Source organism: Oxyura jamaicensis, chromosome 1 (assembly GCF_011077185.1).
Source record: "Oxyura jamaicensis isolate SHBP4307 breed ruddy duck chromosome 1, BPBGC_Ojam_1.0, whole genome shotgun sequence".
Taxonomy (NCBI): domain Eukaryota; kingdom Metazoa; phylum Chordata; class Aves; order Anseriformes; family Anatidae; genus Oxyura; species Oxyura jamaicensis.
In genome coordinates this window covers 109883483-109891088 of record NC_048893.1, presented here as the reverse complement: position 1 = coordinate 109891088, position 7606 = coordinate 109883483, and the positions used below count along the sequence as shown (strand labels likewise).

At 41.4% G+C, this 7606-nt stretch overlaps 1 long non-coding RNA gene across 1 annotated transcript; it reads left to right on the top strand.

Moving 5' to 3' along the window:
* Window positions 1-368: 368 nt before the first annotated feature.
* Window positions 369-6938, top strand: LOC118170186. The gene is made up of 3 exons (XR_004752561.1): window positions 369-561; window positions 6034-6088; window positions 6816-6938. It is a non-coding gene; the product is annotated as an uncharacterized LOC118170186 (long non-coding RNA).
* Window positions 6939-7606: the final 668 nt, after the last annotated feature.

Below are 7606 nucleotides of genomic sequence, written 5' to 3'. Positions count from 1 at the left end.
ACTTTTTCTCTCTTTACCAATGTGTGTATTCTAGCTCATAAACTCCCTTTTTAGTAGTTTTGTAGATTCAGCCTTCTCTGAGGAGCTCTGTGTATGGAGAAGACAGCCATCCCAGAGCTCTAGATGACTCAGATCCTGTCACTCCACTGTTCTTCTCAGCTTTCAGAGAGAAAAGGCAGAACACAATTTACCCTAACTCTTCTGGTCTCATTTGCAGAATGCAGGTTTGTGCCTGAGCCCAGCTGTTGTTCCCTTTCTCATGTTCACCTGTTTTCCTCATCCTACTCGTTGCACACAATGTCCTCCAGCTGTTGATAAGTGAGACTGGGAATGCATGTGAGCCATGGCCTGAAGAGAAACCTGTTGAACTGAGGCTGAAATTTCCCTTCAGGGAGCCAAGGGATTTTTTTTTTTTTCTTCACTTACAAGAAAGAAGGGGCAGAAGCCAGCAAAGCAAGCCAGTGCAGCTGGCAATGGAGGAATTAGTCTGCTGGAAAATACACTTTCTTCCCCACTTCAGTTTTATAAAACTGACCAAGAGGCCAAGCCAGGATATGACAAGTAAGAAACTCAGACTGTACAAAATGCATTTTTTTCCCCTCGGTTCTTGTCCAGAGTCAAGCCCAGTTGTAAAGCTGGTGGCAGCAGTACTGAAGCAGAGGTGCAGACAATCAGCAACACAGTGTAAGCAAACCACATTCTTCCTCTGTTGTTTCTGATGGGCACACAGAGAGATGATAGCAGTAGAATGATGATGATTTCTTCCTGTTGGGAAAGAAATCATGAACACAGAGTCTGGTATTTGCTTTATGCCATTTGTTTATCTTGTATTGCATACATCTGTGCCATCTTTGAGCAGAAGTAGCTGTAAATAGCCCTAGACATCAGTGTGTAGTTCTTAGGAACCAACAACATGAGGAACTGACTTCTGTTAGACAGAAAGAGGGAGGAAACTCCCTCACTGCCTGCCACAGCTTCTCTCCTAGAGCTGTCATGACAAATCGGACGACAACTGTAGCATTCCTCCTTGGTACCGTGCACTCCTTGCAGCTGAGAAAGAGGCATTGCAGCAGTGGTTTGCATTCCTAGTCAGACACTAGGACTGGGCAGAAGTGTCAGCTGGGTGGAAAAGGGCTTTTGGAGAATTGGGAAAGATGTTTTCTAAAAATCCAGCATATCACCTGAAACATCAAGAAGCCCTGACTCTTGTATCCCATGACAGTACTAGATGATTTGTCTGGTTATGTCTGAAGTCCAGCAACTTCCTTCCTGACAGCTGTCATGTACCAACCTCTCCTAATTCAGTGGGTCATGGGATTCGTGGAGCAGTGCTGGAGATCATTAGGCGCAAGCTGACAGTGTTACTGCTGGATTTCTTCATAAGGGTGATGACAGTGCTTACTGTAGAAATGTTTGGTAAACATGAATTGTTTTGAATAGATTCCTGTCTTGGCACGGCTGGAATCTCTATTTTCATACAAATCAAGAAGCTTACACATATCAGTGAAGAATCTAGGAAGCATGTCTTCAAACCAAAATGCTTTACCTTTTGAATTGCATGGCTTTAAAATACGTCCATGTTCCATTTTTTGTTATCTTGAAATTGCATTATGGTTTTGCTATTCAGCTTTCCAAATCTTAAAGCCTGACAAATTATAAAGAAACAAAGTAACCATGTCCGACTACCTCTTCTGTTGTATATGTGGATTTAGGTGTTGTCTAGAGTACTAAACTGTTACACATTTCTGTGACTATTTTGGGTCTTTCCAAGAAATGACATATTGTGTTTCTAGATGAGCAAATTCAGATTCAAGTTGTGTAGAAAGGGTTTCCACTGATGGTTAAAAGTTTCCACTGATGTGATCTTCACATGGAAGATATGGTGTCCCTCTCTGCATTGCATGATTATGAGGAAATTAGTCACAACTTTATTCCATCTTACCTCTGTGAAATATTTCTAGGGGAGCAATATCACATTTTTCCCTTTGCCTGGTGCTTACGGCTTCAAGCTAATGCAATAGTCAATATCATTACACTTTATGTGGCAGCTTGCTTAAAGTCATAGACATGCTAAAGTGCTCTCCTGGTCTAAGGTAAGCCCCTCTGGACCTCCTCTAAACAGAGAAGAATTTGTCTGACTTGTACAGCTACACTTTCATCTCATCTCCTGAGTCATCTCATTTCTCCAATTTCACTTTCATTGCTATGCCTTCCCTTAGACCCCCGATGTAAAACCTCCCTCCCCAGGCAGCGTGGGTGGGAGAGGTCCCTGTTGTTAGAAAACAGACTGCATTTTCCATTCAAAAGTCCAGCCAAGCCATACCCACAAACATGATCTTCTGAATTGTGAGAATCTCAGAGGCAGAGCTCGGTAGAGCTGACATGGATGACTGGTGGGCTGAGTTACTACCTTTCAGCAGCTTGCTCCATGCCCTCCCTCTCCTGCCTGAAGAACATGCTCTAAATCCCCCACAAAAGATCAGTTGCAAAAACTTCTGACACACTAGTAAATAATGGAGTAGCTGGAATGAATCAGAGCCTTAGCTTACACTTTATTCACAGGGACTCTACAAAATCAAAGGGGTGAATTGATCTGACAACATCAAATTGCTCAGTACACAGTGTATTAAAATGAATTTCATGTTAGCTGTTAGGAGCAGCGTCTTGATTGGTATCTCTGTACAGAATGTTTTCCTGGGGCTGTGCCAATGGTGCCTCGTTGTCTGTTTTCGAAGGACTGTAATTGAGTGATAATTGCAAGATCCTATTTTGAACCAACACTATCTGCAAGCCCTGATAAACTTCACAACCATTTAGCTAGAAATCTGAGAACTCTAAACAATTTATTTACAGAGAAAGACAGACATATTTTAACATACTACACCAATCGCCTGCCCTCCACCGCAAGGACAACATGTACATCGGCATTTGGATGGCGCCAATTAACAGCATGCGGCAGTTTTGTTTTGTTTTGTTTTGCCTTTTATTCAAATCATTTTCCTCTCTTTGACATGCTCTACATCAGACATTTGAACAAGCTCCTTCCTGCCTGCACAGCCAGAGAAGTTTTGTGGTGTTTGTAGGCTCTTGAAGCCTAGTCTAGGTAATATCTGATTTTAGCCACTTGGGAGTTGTAGCACTAAGTTCAGGGAAGAGAAAATGGAGTCTGAAGTGACAGATAAAGGCAAGGGAGAATAAAGAACAATGTAGAAATGAAGAAAAGTGCTATTTGACTTGTGGATGGGATGAAGCAGACTGCTTTTCTGTTGATTTTCTCATTTGGCTGTCAATGTCTTATCTCTCTGGAAGTGACATATTCATCTTTACATACTGGCTTGTTCCTTTAACTCAAAGCTTTGTAAAGTGTAGTAAAAAGGGACATAACTACCTACTGCTTCCCTACAATAGCAATATACACACTGTGCACATTGGAGATTGGTTTTCTGCTGTGCTTACTTGAGATGTAACACTTAAAGCTTATTCCCAGGGTCTAGTTTTCAAAAGCAGTGTTTTGGTTAATGTCCTTCAATGGCAAAAAAAATAGGGCTGAGGACTAGGAGTGTTGTGTGGCCTGAAGTTCTGTGTTGTTTTTGAAAAATACTTACTCCAGCCTGTTCCTAAAGCCTCCAGAGATGATGGGTCCAGTCCTGCTCAGATAAATCCTCATTATGGTGTTTTGTTTGTAGTGTTTGGGAAAGTGTGCCTATGCTGTTCTGCAATTACTGCCCCTCCATCTTCAATTTCTTCTATCCAAGACTGAAAAGAATGGCTTTATTCCTTTACAGCATCCTTTTTCATGCTTGATGGCAATAATCCCTCCCTCTAGTCTTCTTTGGCTTAAACAGCCCCAGGCCTTTTGCTCTTTCCTCAGCATTCAAAAGGGGATGCAGTAACCTCACCTCATCCTCATCCACAGGTTCACCACCACAGGAGGCTGGTTTAGAGTCTTTGCTCCACTTTTTACCTCCTAGTAGGCTACTTGCCTATTTCACAGATTACAAACAATTGGTAATTTATGTGCATGTTGTCACCCTTTGTGCCCCATGTCCTTCTCCCCAGAGCAGCTCAGTAACCCAAACATTGGTCACCAGTGAATCCTGTCACAGTTCAGAGAGCTCTGCATCTCTCTATCAAGTCTGTCTGTCTGTAGTAAGCTCTGAGAGTTTTGGGGGATTTCTGTGGCCACCTCTCCACTTTGTCAACCCATTTCTGAGTCCTACTCCTGCCCTCCTGTTGGGATGCTGACCCCTCAAAAGTGCAAACCTGACTTTCCATCCTGCTTGCTAAGCATCCAACCTCAGAAGGAAGGGGGTTAAAAGTCATCATAGAAGGAAAATCCAGGGCCCTAGCACACGTTAATCACTACTGTTGCTGCCAGACAGACAACCTCTGCAAGGCAGAGCCCTGCTGAGTTTAAAACCAGGTTTTCTGCCTAGGTGGGCTTGAAAGGCAGTGCACAGAGGAGACTGCCTCACCTTTACAGCATTCACTGAACTATAAGAACCCAAATACAGGGTGAGGATGTTTGCAGGGTTGGCATGGACATCTGGGAGCAGTATAGCCTTCAGCTGCCCCATTGAAACTTGTTGGAGCTTGCTTGTGGGTGCTCAATGGGGATGACTATGCTGGGCTCCACCATGAACTCGTCTCCCCTTGCTTCATCATGACTGGTGTGTCAGGAGAGCATGGGAAACTCCTGTGATTTCCCCCCTACCCCCCTCCCCCCGCTCCAAGCCACAACCTCCAGGTTTCAGTTAGAGATAATTTAGCAGGGTTATCAGCATTTGGCCATAAAGGAAGCAGCGGGCTGACCTACCATTACCAATGCCCAGCCTGTCTGGGGTCAATAGTGCAAAAGACTCATTTTCACTTGCCTCTAACAATACAGAAATTGATTTGCAGGTCCAATGGGTTGCATTTATCTATTTGCCCAGCAGCAGTATACTGTGTGCATGTAGGGAAAAGCACCTCTGAAGCTTTTAAATGGATTTCTGTTCTGTGTAATGCTCCTTCCATGAACTGTAGCAATTAAAACATGATGGCTATTGACCATGTGTTTTTGTGTACTTAGTTTAAACAATACGATACATATGAATGTCAAAATGCCCTTACCATGCAGTCTTGTTTTGCAGAATGCCACACATGAAAAGGTCTCTCCTTTAGAATAAAATACATCCCTTTGAAAGGCCAAGTTCTCAAACAATTAGGACAGCAGAGTCGTATTCTCACCTAGTGTGGACTAGGTGAGTCGTATTCTCACCTAGTGAATCAGAAAGCATTTGTTTTATTTGACAGTGTGATGGAGCTTTCTGTCCCTCAACCCTACCAGCTTTTACAATGAATTTCCAAAATGAGATAGCTTTACTTTTGTTCCATATAGCTTGTTCTCCCACTGAGAAGAATCCACTTGCTCTTCTGCACCTGTGTCTGACGGAAGATGAGACATGCCTGCTATGGCCAAAGCCTCGCTGCAGGTGCATTCTGATAGAGCACCTCAGGGAGAGCACAATGTGTCTTTTAGATACTATCGCAAATCTCATGGCTTTTATACCTGGCCACACACAGACTGAAAAAAAAAAAAACACTTGAAGTAATCAACTCAAATATCCTTCTTTGGAAATTGAAGATGCTTTTGCCACTGACATCTGTGATTCATTTCAACAAATCGGCACCAGTTTCAGAAGATAAAATGCACTTTTTCTTTGGAACTGTGAGAGGGGTGGGTGCATTGAGTCCATTCTCCAACGCTAGCAAATACATGAATTAGCTTTTAGAAGAATTATCTCTGCAGCACTCCCCACCCTTTTTTGTCTCTCTCTGTCTGAAATGACCACAGTCTCCTAAACTAATGCTGAACTCACTAAAACCACACATTTAACTGTTGCCATCTTGCCTTCAGCCCTCCTCCTTCATATCCATCATGCTGCTGCTTCTTCACATGTTCTTGGAAACTGTTGAACTCTCAATTGACTCTGGAGCAACACTTCAAAAAGAAAATTGTCAAACACATTTTCTCATGATGTTTTCTTTTAGATTTTCCTTCCTAAAAGATTGGCAAGGTCTCGTTGGAGCTAAGCCAGGTATGCAGGTAAAGTAGCACATTCTTGACATCCTACCCCTCTTTTACCACCAGATAGATATTTTAATCTTAGGTATACACATTTGTTCATGATTTATCTCATCCAGATTTTTATAAGCTTTGGAAGTAGGACAGCAAATGAAATTGGAATTCAGAAGGCAGTGTGAAACTGTGGAAATTTGGACATACTGTACTCTGGCCCACTCCTCATCAGCAAAAAGCAGCACCATGCCATTTCAGGTGCCTTTAGCAGAAATGAATACATACCAGTCTGTTTTGGCCACTGTTTTTGGTCAAAAGTTCAAGTCTAGGATGACAGCTTTTAATTAATTTATTATTAATTTATTATTATTATTTTTTTTTCAGTAGTGAAAAGTTTGCAGGAAATATTTTGTTTTCAGCAAAGGCTTTAATTAAAGAATAAGTAGGAAAAAATGTCCTATCTTCTTCATATGTATAAAACTGGATCTCGTTCTTTATTTATAAATAGGCAGTTAGGAATTATTCTCTGTTAGCAAGCTTAAATCAGCTCCTCCAGCCTAGATATACCTGTGACTTGCATCTGACTCTGTTTTCAGAAACCATAACAAATGGCAGCATGACGGCTTAAGAAAACCTCCCCAAAGGTTTCTTAACCTTATTTTTCCTCTGAAAATGGTCAATGGATCCAATACCAATCAGAAATCCTGTAAAAATGATGGTGGATATTGTCATGCATTGTCAATATTAATTGCAGTACATCCAGAGGAATTGCCTTTGGCCTCTTTTATCTCAGAGGCCACCGAGCATGGTGAAATACCTCAGCTCTCATACCATCCTGATGGTTCCTACTCCTGGGTTTTGATGACTTTATCTTTAAAATTACCAAACTGATTTGCTAGGAGTCAGGTAGCCATTGTCAATCCAATATCTTATATCTTGATGGTACAAGACAGGAAATGTTAAATAAAAACAAAACAGATTAAATATGTAATTGAATGCTTTTTTTAAAAAAAAAAAAATGACATGTTCAACTGTATGTTTGTTCACTGAATACAATATATGAGCTGGTAAACTTCAGCAACTAGTTAAAAATAGCAAGCAAAGTGCTCTTGTACTGGAAGTTTCAAGGAAAGCCAAGCCATCGGGTGAGCGCTTGGAGGCAGAAACTGCTGATGCCTTAGACAGAAGGCAGTTCTTCTTTGTGGCACTGCTTGGGTTTCAGAGAGGTCAGTAAGGAAGCAGTAAGCTGTAAAGCAGAAGTTCTGTTTTCCTCCTCCAAGCTACATAAAACACAAAAAAAGACCTGATGAGGTGAGACATGTTAGACATAACAACATGAAAATGACTGATTCAGTGCACCGACTACTGATACTAAATCATTTCTTAAGCTGATTTAAACACACAACCTTTAAGTTCACAATTCATATCCAGCACATTTTACTGTTAGTAACTAATAGATAAAAAGTGGCCATACACATTTTAGTTTGATCCAAATTTCTATTTGAATAAAAAGAGCAACAAATCATAAGCAAAGAAAATAATAAA